At 42.0% G+C, this 13499-nt stretch overlaps 1 protein-coding gene across 1 annotated transcript in view; it reads left to right on the forward strand.

The window, feature by feature from the left end:
• The window catches only part of pcdh15b (protocadherin-related 15b), a 785155-nt gene that overhangs the window by 59263 nt on the left and 712393 nt on the right, over nt 1-13499 (forward strand). The window lies entirely within an intron of this gene.

Genomic DNA, 13499 nt, shown 5'->3' on the forward strand with positions numbered 1-13499 from the left:
GAAGACTTCACTTTAGAATAGAGATGAGGAGAAATTTCTTTAGCTGGAGGGTTTTGAATCTGTGGAATTCATTGCCTCAGATGGCTATGGAAGCCAAGTCATTGGATACAATATATTTAAAATGGTGGTTGACAAGTTCTTGATTAGTAAGGGTGTCAAAGGTTATGGGAGAAGGCAGGAGCATGGGGTTGAGGAAGATAATAAATCAGCCATGATAGCCCTTATTTTGTTCCTATATTTTAGGGTCTTATAGTGAGCAAGAAATTCAAGCTCACTTAATTGGGAGCTGAATAATTGAAGCAATAAGCTTGTGTTTTGTTCCTGGACCATATATTGTAAATGCCGGCAGCACCCAAGGCTCTGGTCTTGGTAGCACTATGATCACATAGGTGCTTCCAGTGACTGAGTGTGATTCTGGGGAGAGGGCAGGGTTAGCAGTGTAGAGAGCGTAGGAGGCAGGGGTTCTTGTCAGAGACAGAGTCAGCTGCCAGAAAAATAGCCTGAGTTAATTGGAAAAAGAATGCCTGCAAGCAGGTTCAGGGAGCTCTAGGGACCTGGGAGCACTGGTGTCAGCAAATGAAATTGGGGCATGATTGATTAGGCAGGTGGAGTGGAAGTTGGAGCCTGAAGCATAATTCTCACCAGTGTTACAAGGATTACTGATGTTAAAAGCAGCAAAGCTCAGAGAAGTGTTCTGGAAATAATTAGAACTACGCTGAACTTCAGGAATAAGCAAATTTCAATGACTTACTACTCATTTGAATTCCTAGGCAATTTTCTCAATGCAGATATTATTTCAGATGTATTCTTCATACATAAGGAAGATGTATTCCTCCTTATTTAGCTTTAAGTATTAATCTTTGTTTACAACAGTTTGTTGGGCAAATGCATTTTGAAATCACTTCAGTACATTCCACAGTCAGCAATATGGAATTAACACTCAATGTTAACTTACATTTTTTTTTTAAAAAAGTGACTCATTTACCTTTCACAACCCTACAAGGGTATGGAAACCAAAATTCTCCATGGTGAAGAGCAGCATATCATCAGGGAGTTATGTGGCACAAATTATGTCACATGCAATGGCCAAAGCTAGCTTCTCTACACAAAATTGCCTGTTGATTCAGTAAAATGATCCTCCCCCTCAATCCCACCCCAGAGCAAATTATACAATTCTGAATCTATTGCATATGTCTAAATGCTTAGAAAACCAAAATGTGAAAAAGGCAACCATTTTTGAAAAGCAACTTGAAAACAAAGATTAAAATATTTTAAATGTATTTAAACATTTTTCAGTAACTCCAAATGAATAAATCAGGAATTTAAAAAAGGTTGTCAGAAGATTTCTGTAAGTCTTTTTTAATAGCAATAAGATAATCAACATCTTTCCTAATTGCCACTTTTGCTGAAGCTTGTACAGAAAATTTTCTATCTAAATCCACCAGAGGAATAAAATTCAGAGGCAGAGTACAATGTACTGATGTGGCTGTGTAACACATGTAGGAATATCAGATTGGATTGAATCTCTGAGCAAGGGAGTTCTGAGAGGGAATCCCAGATTATGGAGCAGTGGTAGATGTTTGTTTGTGTTTGGGTGGGATTGGGTGGAGGAGAGAACCTGTTTCTGGGGAAGAGAATGAGACTTGCACAGACTGAGAAAGGAAAAGGAGAGAGGAGATGTTCAGATAGCTTGTATCAAACAGGAGAGTCTAAGCCTGCTCTTCTCTTCATGAGGTGGAGCCTGTGTTTGCAGAGACATTGCCCTTCAAGTGACGAGACCTAATGTGCATAAGTAACCATGGATTTGGTTGCTTATAGTAGAATGTTATAAATACATAAGACAACACGGTTGAATCTGTTTGCTTAAAATAATGGGTGTACTTTGCCATATTGGGTCATGACTTCCTTTGTTTATGTCTGAAAAAAATATGTTTCCTTGCATGTTCAAGTAAATGGCATTCATCAGTCAATTGTAAAACAGGGTGACTGGTTGGAGTATCAATTTAAATGAAAGGTGCTGAGTTAACAGCAGAACTAATCTTCTAAGTATTCTTATACAAACAGTCATCATAGTGTTACTTGGAGAGTAGAATAAGCGTTTGATCAAGGGATAGGGTGTAATCTTAAATTTAAGAACTTCAAAGTTGTTCCTGGCCTTTGTCAGTCCAAGTTTTATCTCAAACTTGAAGAAAAAGCATAGAATTCTGTAAGCAACACACATCAAAGTTGCTGGTGAACGCAGCAGGCCAGGCAGCATCTCTAGGAAGAGATACAGTCGACGTTTCAGGCCGAGACCCTTCGTCAGGACTAACTGAAGAAAGAGCTGGTAAGAGATTTAAAAGTGGTGGGGGGGAGATCCAAAATGATAGGAGAAGACAGGTGGGGGAAGGATGGAGCCAAGAGCTGGACAGGTGATTGGCAAAAGGAGTATGAAGATGATCATGGGACAGGAGGCCCAGGCAGATGGAAAAGGGGGAGGGGGGGGAAAGTCCAGAGGATGGGCAAGGGGTATAGTCAGAGGGACAGAGGGAGAAAAAGGAGAGAGAGAGAAAGAATGTCTGTATATGAATAACGGATGGGGTACGAGGGGGAGGTGGGGCATTAGCGGAAATTAGAGAAGTCAATGTTCATGCCATCAGGTTGGAGGCTACCCAGATCGAATATAAGGTGTTGTTCCTCCAATCTGAGTGTGGCTTCATCTTTACAGTAGAGGAGGCCGTAGATAGACATATCAGAATGGGAATGGGATGTGGAATTAAAATGTGTAGCCACATTAAACTTTTCGATGATTTTAAGTTCCCTGGCCCCCACCGCTTTATTTTCACCAACTCCAGGCTGGGTCTTTATGTGCTGCTATTGTGACTCCCGTCTCCCCTTCCCCCACCACCACTCTGCAATCCCGTCTCTCTCAGATCCCATTGTCAGCTCCTGGGTACTCAGAGGCTCTATCTTCCTCTCACCCCAACCCTCCCCTCTCCACTGACACCCCTAGCCTCCCCCCTCCCCCATGCCGGGTCTTTATCATATCCTCCGACCTTCAACTGTCTGAGGCAGAACACTCGGTCCTCAGTAAGGGCCTCACCTTTGTCCCCCTTCGCCCACACCTCAGCGAGTTCCGCGTTCACCAAGACGCAGAACTGTTCTTCCGCCGTCTCCGTCTCCGAGCCTACTCCTTCGGCAAGGACTCTTCCACCCCCACCGATGACCCTTCTCCCGTCTTCAACCCTCCTCTTCTTCATGGACACCCCGCTCTGGTCTTCTGCCTGCTCTGGATCTCTTTATTGCTAACTGCCAACGGGACATCAACTGTCTCAAATTCACTGCACCTTCTTCCCATTCCAACCTTACTCCTTCGGAACGCTCTGCTCTCCACTCCCTCCGCACTAATCCTAACCTTACTATTAAACCCGCTGATAAGGGGGGTGCTGTTGTAGTCTGGCGTACTGACCTCTACCTTGCCGAGGCACAGCGACAACTCGTGGATACCTCCTTTTATTTACCCCTCGATCGTGACCTCACCAAGGAGCACCAGGCTATTGTCTCCCACACCATCACCGACTTTATCCGCTCAGGGGACCTCCCATCCACTGCTACCAACCTTATAGTTCCCACACCTCACACTTCCCGTTTCTACCTCCTACCCAAGATCCACAAACCTGCCTGTCCTGGCAGACCTATTGTCTCAGCTTGCTCCTGCCCCACCGAACTCATTTCTGCATACCTCGACACGGTTTTATCCCCCCTTGTTCAATCCCTTCCTACCTATGTTCGTGACACTTCTCACGCTCTTAAACTTTTTGATGATTTTAAGTTCCCTGACCCCCACCGCTTTATTTTCACTATTGATGTCCAATCCCTATTAACTTCCATCCCCCATCAGGAAGGTCTCAAAGCTCTCCGCTTCTTTCTGGATTCCAGACCTAGTCAGTTCCCCTCTACTATCACTCTACTTGGTCTAGCGGAATTAGTCCTTACTCTTAATAATTTCTCCTTTGGCTCCTCCCACTTCCGCCAAACTAAAGGTGTAGCTATGGGCACCCGCATGGGTCTGAGCTATGCCTGCCTTTTTGCTGGCTTTGTGGAACAATCTATGTTCGGAACCTATTCTGGTATCTGTCCCCCAATTTTCCTTCGCTACATCGACGACTGCATTGGCGCTGCTTCCTGCATGCATGCTGAGCTCGTTGACTTTATTAACTTTGCCTCCAACTTTCACCGTGCCCTCAAGTTTACCTGGTCCATTTCTGACACTTCCCTCCCCTATCTAGATCTTTCTGTCTCTATCTCTGGAGACAGCTTATCTACTGATGTCTACTATAAGCCTACTGACTCTCACAGCTATCTGGACTATTTCTCTTCTCACCCTGTCTCCTGCAAAAATGCCATCCCCTTCTTGCAATTCCTCCATCTCTGCCGCATCTGCTCTCAGGATGAGGCTTTTTATTCCATGACGAGGGAGATGTCCGCCTTTTTTAAAGAAAAGGGCTTCCCTTCTTCCACCATCAACTCTGCTCTCAAACGCATCTCCCCCATTTCACACACATCTGCTCGCACTCCATCCTCCCGCCACCCCACTAGGAATAGGGTTCCCCTGATCCTCACCTACCACCCTACCAGCCTCCAGGTCCAACATATTATTCTCCGTAATTTCCGCCACCTCCAACGGGATCCCACCACTAAACACATCTTTCCCTCCCCCCCGGCTTTCCACAAAGATCGCTCCCTACGCGACTCCCTTGTCCATTCGTCCCCCCCCATCCCTCCCCACTGATCTCCCTCCTGGCACTTATCCTTGTAAGTGGAACAAGTGCTACACATCCCTTACACTTCCTCCCTTACCACCATTCAGGGTCCCAGACAGTCCTTTCAGGTGAGGCGACACTTCACCTGTGAGTCGGCTAGGATGATATACTGCGTCCGGTGCTCCCGATGTGGCCTTCTATATATTGGTGAGACCCGACGCAGACTGGGAGATCATTTTGCTGAACACCTACGCTCTGTCCACCAGAGAAAGCAGGATCTCCCAGTGGCCACACATTTTAATTTCACATCCTATTCCCATTCTGATATGTCTATCCACGGCCTCCTCTACTGTAAAGATGAAGCCACACTCAGGTTGGAGGAACAACACCTTATATTCCGTCTGGGTAGCCTCCAACCTGATGGCATGAACATTGACTTCTCTAACTTCCGCTAATGCCCCACATCCCCCTCGTACCCCATCCGTTATTTATATACACACATTCTTTCTCTCTCTCTCTCTCTCCTTTTTCTCTCTCTCTCCTTCTGACTATACCCCTTTCCCATCCTCTGGGTTCCCCCTCCCCCTTTTCCTTCTCCCTGGGCCTCCTGTCCCATGATCCTCTCATACTCCTTTTGCCAATCACCTGTCCAGCTCTTGGCTCCATCCCTCCCCCACCTGTCTTCTCCTATCATTTTGGATCTCCCCCTCCCCCTCCCACTTTTAAATCTCTTACTAGCTCTTCCTTCAGTTAGTCCTGACGAAGGGTCTCAGCCTGAAACGTCGACTGTACCTCTTCCTAGAGATGCTGCCTGGCCTGCTGTGTTCACCAGCAACTTTGATGTGTGTTCCTTGAATTTCCAGCATCTGCAGAATTCCTCGTGTTTGTGTTTTAGAATTCTGTAATATTTGTCATAGAAATGCAAGATTGTTGGTTTTAAAATCACATCAGAATTTTAAAAGGTGACTTTGTGACCAAAAGGTTTCTCTATCTTCAAACATTATCACTACAATAAAGGTATTAAAAATAACTCATGTTAAAGGACTATCCCCAGCTTGTTAACAAAAACTTTACATCAACCCATTTATTTGAAATATTTCCACTGGAAAATTTGTATCTATCGTGTTGACAACTGCCATTCAACAAGTGGATCACTTGGACGGAGTGAATTATTAGTTATTTGACTAATTATCCACTAATTTGACTAGTTATCCACTAATATGAATTATTAGTTCTTTCTATAACTGGTAAATATATCAATGTTATTGTGTGTTCACAGCAATTTGAAAAAAATCACAAAATATTTAGACATCTCGAAACACTTGAGCATGTAGACATTACGGAATAGGATGCCCTGGAGCTTTTGAAAAGCATTAAGTTAGATAAGACACCGGGACTGCATGAGATATACTCCAGGCTACTGTGGAAAGTGTTACGTACCCTGTAACTGGGTTGCCAAACCAGCAGAAATGGATCACTCAGTTGGAGTCTGGATTACTAGAACTAAGAAAGTTTTATTAAAGAAACAAGCAACACAGTAATAGAAAGGATAATAAATGCAACAGTTCAGCAATGATAAACACACATGTGCACAGAATTAAGACAACAGCAGCAATCAAGCTCTATCGTTGTCTAGGGATAAATGACCAATTTCAAAGTGACACAAAAGTTCAGTCCAATTTTAGTTCAGTTCGCAGTAATCGTTGCCATGGCGATGGACAACGTGGGGGGAGAGAGAGAGAGAACAGGAACGACTGATCATTCAGAATGGCTTCCACTCACAGACCGGCGATATGGCTCACAAGCAGCTTCCGGGCGGGTCCTTGGTGATGTCACCTGGGGTCACCAACTGTGACCCCTCCTCCAGATGCGGTCGATCCTTTGCAGTAAACCCGGCACCCAAGCAAGGGCGGACACACACCGGGTTCCCGCTGATCAAGGAAAATAGGTTCTGGTTTCATTCTGTGCCATCTTGATATGCATCGGTTGGGCATGAAGTATAAAGACAGATTACTTTTTATTCTGAATGAGCATTATGCATTTGAAATAGCTCTTTGGTGGTTGCACAGTAGTTAAGTTCCCTGACTAGCAATCCAGAGACCCTGTTTCAAATCCCACTTTGTTAGCAGTGCCCTTTAAATATAATTTATAATTTAGAAAACTAGTCTTAGTAATGGTGCTCAGGTAATGGCAATAAGTATAAATAATTATGGTAAGAATGAAGAACCTCAGTAATCCTTGTAAGATTGATGGACAGAATTTTAGACCTTACTGACAATATTCAAGCCATTTTCACTAAATGGTCCTGAGCAAATTTCTGGATTCATCCAACTGCAGGCTTTATTTCTCAGAAAATGGGGATCAGTGTCTGCCCTCTCAAGGGGCTAAACTGAGATAGTCATGCCTCACCCATGTTAGTTAGAATATAGAACATAACCCATGATGTTATGGTGACCTATATAAACCAACTCGGTGATCAATCTTAAGCCCTCTCTTCTATATAGCTCATTACTTTCTATTTTCTTTAACCCAAGTGTCTATGTAAAAATCTCTTAAATATTTCTAATATATCAACCTCAACTACCATCCCCAGCAGTACATTCGAGGCGCTTACCACTCTGTATGTAAAACAACTACCTCTGACATCTCCCCTAAATTTTCCTCCACTTACCTTAAGCGGATGTCCTTTTGTTTCAGCCATTGTTGAACTGAGGTAACAACGCTGGCTTTCAATGTATTGATGGCTCTTCCAATTTTATATACATTTATCAAGACCTCTCACCCTCCAAAGAGAAAAGCCCTAGCTCACTGAACCTTTCCATGTAAGACATGTTCCCCAATCCAGGCAGCATCCTGGATCTCCTCTGCTCCTTCTGTAAAGCTTTCACATCTTTCCTATAATTAGTCGACCAGAACTGAATACAGTACTCCCAGTGTGGTCCAACCAAAGTTTCAATGAGTAGCTCTTGAACTCAACCCCCTCCTCTTCCAATTAATGAAAACCAAAACACCATTCACCAGATGTTCAGATGTTCAGATTTAGGATTACTACAACTGAAATCCACGGTCACAGCCATTATTAATTCATCCATTACAGTATTGATGAGTGCTTTGTCATTGTGAAAACAGCCAGGGATCTCTTCATTGTCCTGTGTTACATGTCTGGGTAGATTCCAACAGAGCCAGCAGCTTATAACCAATGTTCATGATAGGATGTCAGCAGCAGCAGCATAGTATCAGGATGTATAATGACTGACGTATCTCTCAGTACACAAAACAATCAATTAATGGGACAAACACTGATTTACTGAAAATTCCCTACCTGAAGCACTCAGTCTATCCATATTGGGACATGGTGTCTATAGTGTGTACCATCCATAAAATTCATTGCAGCAACTGACCAAGGTTTAATGACACCTTCCAAGCCTGTGGCCTCTACTTACTGTCATTTTGATGTCCCACTGGAATGATGTGTCACTAATATTTCTGAATAATAGTTTCTCAAGGTTTTATCAACAGTTTTTCTGGCAGCTTATTAACTAACTAAACCAGCAATTAAAACACCTGACTCCATCCCTCCCCCTCCTGTCTTCTCCTATTATTTCAGATCCCCCCTCCCACTTTCAAATCTCTTACTAGCTCTTCTTTCAGTTAGTCCTGACAAAGGGTCTCGGCCCAAAACATCAACTGTACCTCTTCCTAGAGATGCTGCCTAGCCTGCTGATTTCACCAGCAACTTTTAAGTGTGTTGCTTGAAATTCCAGCATCTGTAGATTTCCTCGTGTTTACCTAACTAAACAAATTCCTTTTGCCTACACAATGTCTATATCCCTCCATTCTCTGCACATTCATATGCCAACTAAAATGTCTCTGTTGTATTTGCCTCCAACAGTATCCTTGGCAGCACATTCCAAGCATTCACCACTGTGTAAAACAGAAACTTGCTCCACTTGCCTCCTTGGTCTTACCCCTCTCACCTTTATTTCCTCTCCCCCCTCTAGTATTAGACATTTTGTCTCTGAGAATAAGACAATAGCTGTCTACCCTGTCTACACCTCTCATAATTTTATGAACTTCTATCAGGTCTCCTCACTGTCTCTATCAAAGCTTCATTTGCATCAATAATGAAGGATCAAGCACCCTGCTGATCTAAGATGCAAAGTGAAGGCCCATCAGGAACCACTGTCAGCTTGAAGTGAATAGCGGTGTGAATACGGTCAACAATTAAACTTTGTGTCAGGAGATCTGTCAATACTGGGTCAAATATTATTGATACTTGCTTAAGATGATTTGCTCACTCAGTGATTTCCCCAATTTGGACCATCAAGCCACTGTATCAAATCTGGAGATCTCCCATCTACTACCACCAAATTCATAGTCCCGTACCCCACATTGCTCATTTCTACCTCCTATCCAAGATCCACAAATCTGACTGTCTAGGTAGGCCCATTATCTCTACCTGTTCCTGCCCCAGTGAACTCATGTCCACATACTTCTACTCCACTCTATCCCCAGTGGTTCAGTTCCTTCCCACCTACATTGGTGACACTTCACATGCTCTCGATCTCCTCAGCAACTTTCAATTCCCTGGCCCTGATCGCCTCATTTTCAGCAAAGATGTCTAGTCTTCATGCACTTCCATCTCCCATCAATAAGGCCTTAAAGCTTTCTACTTTTATCTCAACAAAAGAGCCAGCCAATTTCCTCTCCAACCAACCTCCTCTGTCTAGCAGAACTGGTCTTTACCCTCAACAATTTCACCTTTGGCTCCTCCTATTTTCCCCAAACAAAGGTAGTCATGGGCCCGAACTATGCCTGGCTTTTTGTTGGCTATGTGGAGCAGTCCATTTTTCCAAGCTTTCCCTGATAATGCTCATCAACTTTTTCTGTGCCACATTGATGACTGCATCTGTGTTGCATCATGCACTCATGCCCAGCTTGTCAATTTCACTTGTTTTCTCCTGCCTTTCTACAGTTTGTTGGTTTTAAGGCCTCCTTAAGCTCTGTTTACTTTTGAACACCTACAAAGTCATGGTGTCACTTTCCAGTATCCTGAATATTTTATGGAACAGTGTTTGTGCACTCTAATGCAATATCTCAATACTCTGCAGCTGTGTGATTGTGCTTCATATTAGTAATCCTTTATGAAGAATTTTGGACAGTATTTAGCATATTAAGTGTACCTGAAATCAAACCTGTAACAGTTGTCTTTGTAAAAACAAAAAACACTCTGCAGATGCTGGGGTCAAAGCAAAGTTGCATTCATTCCTCATATATATCCTCCACTTATTTCTTTCATGACCAAGATTAAGATTGTTTATTGTCTTTCTTCTGTTACTCTGTTACTCTGCATCCAATGCAGCATAAAAACACACAATAGGCCTAAGTTCACAATGAATATAAATACCTAAAATACCTCATATACATAGACTAATTGTATGTACATAAAGTAATGCTTGGTACAGGTGTGACTATACATAAAGGTGACTGACAGGAAATTATAAAGTTGTGATGGTGGTGTGGGTTTATGGGTTGAGTTGTTGGTCAGTCTGACGGCTTGGGGGGGGGGGGTTAACTGCTTTTGAGTCTGATGGTCCTGGCATAGATGCTACGAAGCCTGACGAGAGTGGGGCAAACAGTCAATGAGTAGGGTGGTGGGATCCTTCATGATATTGCTGACCTTTTTCTAGCATCTTTCTGTATATGTGACCTTGATGGCAGATAGCCTGGTGCCAGTGTGCCAGTGATGCATTGGATAGTTTTAATTACTTCTTGTAGAGCCCTCCTATCCACCACAGTGCAGTTTCTGTACCACACAGTAATACAGCATGCTAGGCTGAATGATCTCACTGATGGAAATGTGAATAATAAGTAAAAATCAGTATTCTTAGCAATATGCATTAAGCTACTGTAATGTCACAGGAAAAATAATCAAAAAAACCCAATAATTATTGAGGTAGACATGGAGAAATCTGCAGATGCCAGAAATTCAAGCAACACACACACAAAATTCTGGTGGAATGCAGCAGGCCAGGCAGCATTTATAGGAAGAGGTACAGTCGACGTTTCAGGCCGGGACCCTTCGTCAGGTCTAACTGAAAGAAGAGACAGTAAGAGATTTGAAAGGGGGAGGGGGAGATCCAAAATGATAGGAGAAGACAGGAGGGTAGGGGTGGATCTAAGAGCTGGAAAGTTGATTAGCAGAAGGGATACCAGACTGGAGAAGGGAGAGGATCGTGGGACGGGAAGCCTGGAGAGAGAGAAAAGGGGGAGGGGAGCCCGGCGGGTGGAAAGCAGGCAAGGAGTTATTGTGAGAGGGACCGAGGGAGAAAAAGGAGAGAGAAAAAAAAGAGGGGAGGAGAATAAATAAATGAATAATGGATGGGGTATGAAGGGGAGGATGGTTATTAAGGGAAGTTGAGAAGTTAATATTCATGCCATCAGGTTGGAGGCTACCCAGACGGAATATAATTATTGAGGTAATAAGGTAGAAGGATGCATGCTGTTTAAATTTTGTAGGGTTTTATGTGTGAGTGTCAATCTTTGCAGTAATTGCAGAGTCATGTAGTCATTGAGATGGCCACATGATTTAAGTGACGTGTCAAGAGAGAAAAACCAATCATGAAAGGAACATGTTCATAGTTACCTTGTGTTGTTACAGATGTCCAATTTTTGTAAGTTTAATCAAAGCAATTATATGAATTAATGTTTCAGTATAAGGCTCTCATATTTTTAGTTCTGGAGTTTAATTAAGTTTAATGGTTAGTTAAAGTCTCTCTCTCTTACATATAAGACAGAGAGAGAGAATGCTTAGAAAATATTTAATTTTGCTAGTGTATGTCAGTGTCATGTGTCTCAACTATTTCATCAGCTCTGACTAATTTTATTCACTCCTATCCCTAGAGACTGGAGTTCAGAGTTCTGAAATATGGCAGTCCACTGCTCCGATTGGTTCCACCTGTTTGCTCAGCAGTTGCTAAGTTTGCTATTAAATGAGTTCACGCTCTGATTATTTATTTACTTTGTAAGAAATGCTTAAGTTGGGTAAAGAATATTCATTGAATTTGGGAAGTGGGACCTCAGTTTTAATAAATTCATGACATCTGTTGCCTTTAGTGAGTAAGCCTCTCCATAAAAACACCCATTTGAAACTCTGGCATTAGCAGCACACAATATTGTGCTAAGATCACGCTCATGTTGAGTTTTCTAATTTCAATATTCAGATCTTGACTAGCAAAGATTTCTACTTTGATCATGGCCCTTGCACCTTATTTGTCTGCCTGCATTTCACTTTCTCTGTGACTGTAAGACAATATTCTGCAGTCTGCTATTGCTTTTCCTTTTGTACTACCTCAGTGTACTCAGATCTAAAATGTTCTGTGTGGATGGCAAAGTTTTTCACTGTATCTCTGTACATGGGATAATAATAAACCAATCCCCCTGAAGAGTAGAGTTAAAAAAAATTGCAGAAATTCTGTAGAGCCTTGACTGATGTCCTTGCAGGTAAGGTTAAGAAAATGTAAAGTTCTGTGGCAGTACAGGGTTATGATCTGCAGCAGCAACAATGCAACGTCAATTAATTAGCAATGATTTCTGCAGTGCATTTGTTTACTCAAACAAATGAGCTCTTGGAATGGGCTACATTTTGGAATGCAGCAATCTGCAAACTCTTACTGCTTTTAGCTACATGCACAGCTACTGCACTTCCAGAAGACATTGAGGCAATGTTCTCTGGAGCACTTGGAGTTTGAGGTCACTTCATAAAAAATCTTTTGTTCCATTGTATACTTTCAGAATTACTATTCTACTAGAACAACAAACAATTTTGATTATCTGAGATGAGAATCATTGGATAACTTAGCAGTCAATAGTCTTAAATTTAAAGTTGAGTCAGTAGATGACATTAAGATCAGACTGAAGCCAACAGATTAACGGTGGTTGTGCCTTTAATTTTCTCCACTGTCCTACCCAAAAGACCATTTTGATTCTTGGTTGCTCTTAATGAAACAAAGTCTTGTTAATTTGATTTAGATTTTATTTCAGCTCAGAATCACAATCAGGTTAAGTATCACTAACATACATATGAAGCGAAATTTGTTGTTTTGCGTCAGCAGTGCAGTGCAATATGTAAAACATACTATAAATTACAATAAAAATATATGCAGATATAAAATTAGATTAAATAAATTGTGCAAGAAGAGAGGAGAAATAGTGAAGGCTTGTTCCAATGTCTTGTCTTATGTTGAAATGTGTCAATCTTTTAACCGATAAACTTCAGACCGGTATTTGCAGGGTAAAATTCTGATTTCAGAGAAGACAGATTTTTTTTTTGTATTCAATATTCCAGATTGGTTATTTCAGTACATGAATGGAAAGGAGAATAAAATGATTGTTACTCTGGATCCAATGCAACATTAAAAAACATAACAAGTGTGAAGAACACACGAAACAAAAACACAACACAATAAGTATAAATATATAAAACAATCCTATCAAACTCAATGTACAAGTAACTGTTATATACATAGACTGATTGTATATACATAAAGTGACGTTAGATGATGTGTATGTAGGAGTTGTGAATGGGTTAATTGGTGGAGGTGTTGATCAGCCTGACAGATTGTGGAAAGTAACCAATTTTGAGTCTAGTAATTTCAGGTGCTTCTGTCTTCTTGGCTCATTCATGCACCACGCTTTTGATGTTAAAATTTATTTAATTAAAGCTTTTGCAAATGTTGTTTCCATTATGCAAGTTGC

The sequence above is a fragment of the Mobula hypostoma genome, chromosome 19 (assembly GCF_963921235.1).
Source record: "Mobula hypostoma chromosome 19, sMobHyp1.1, whole genome shotgun sequence".
Classification (NCBI taxonomy): domain Eukaryota; kingdom Metazoa; phylum Chordata; class Chondrichthyes; order Myliobatiformes; family Myliobatidae; genus Mobula; species Mobula hypostoma.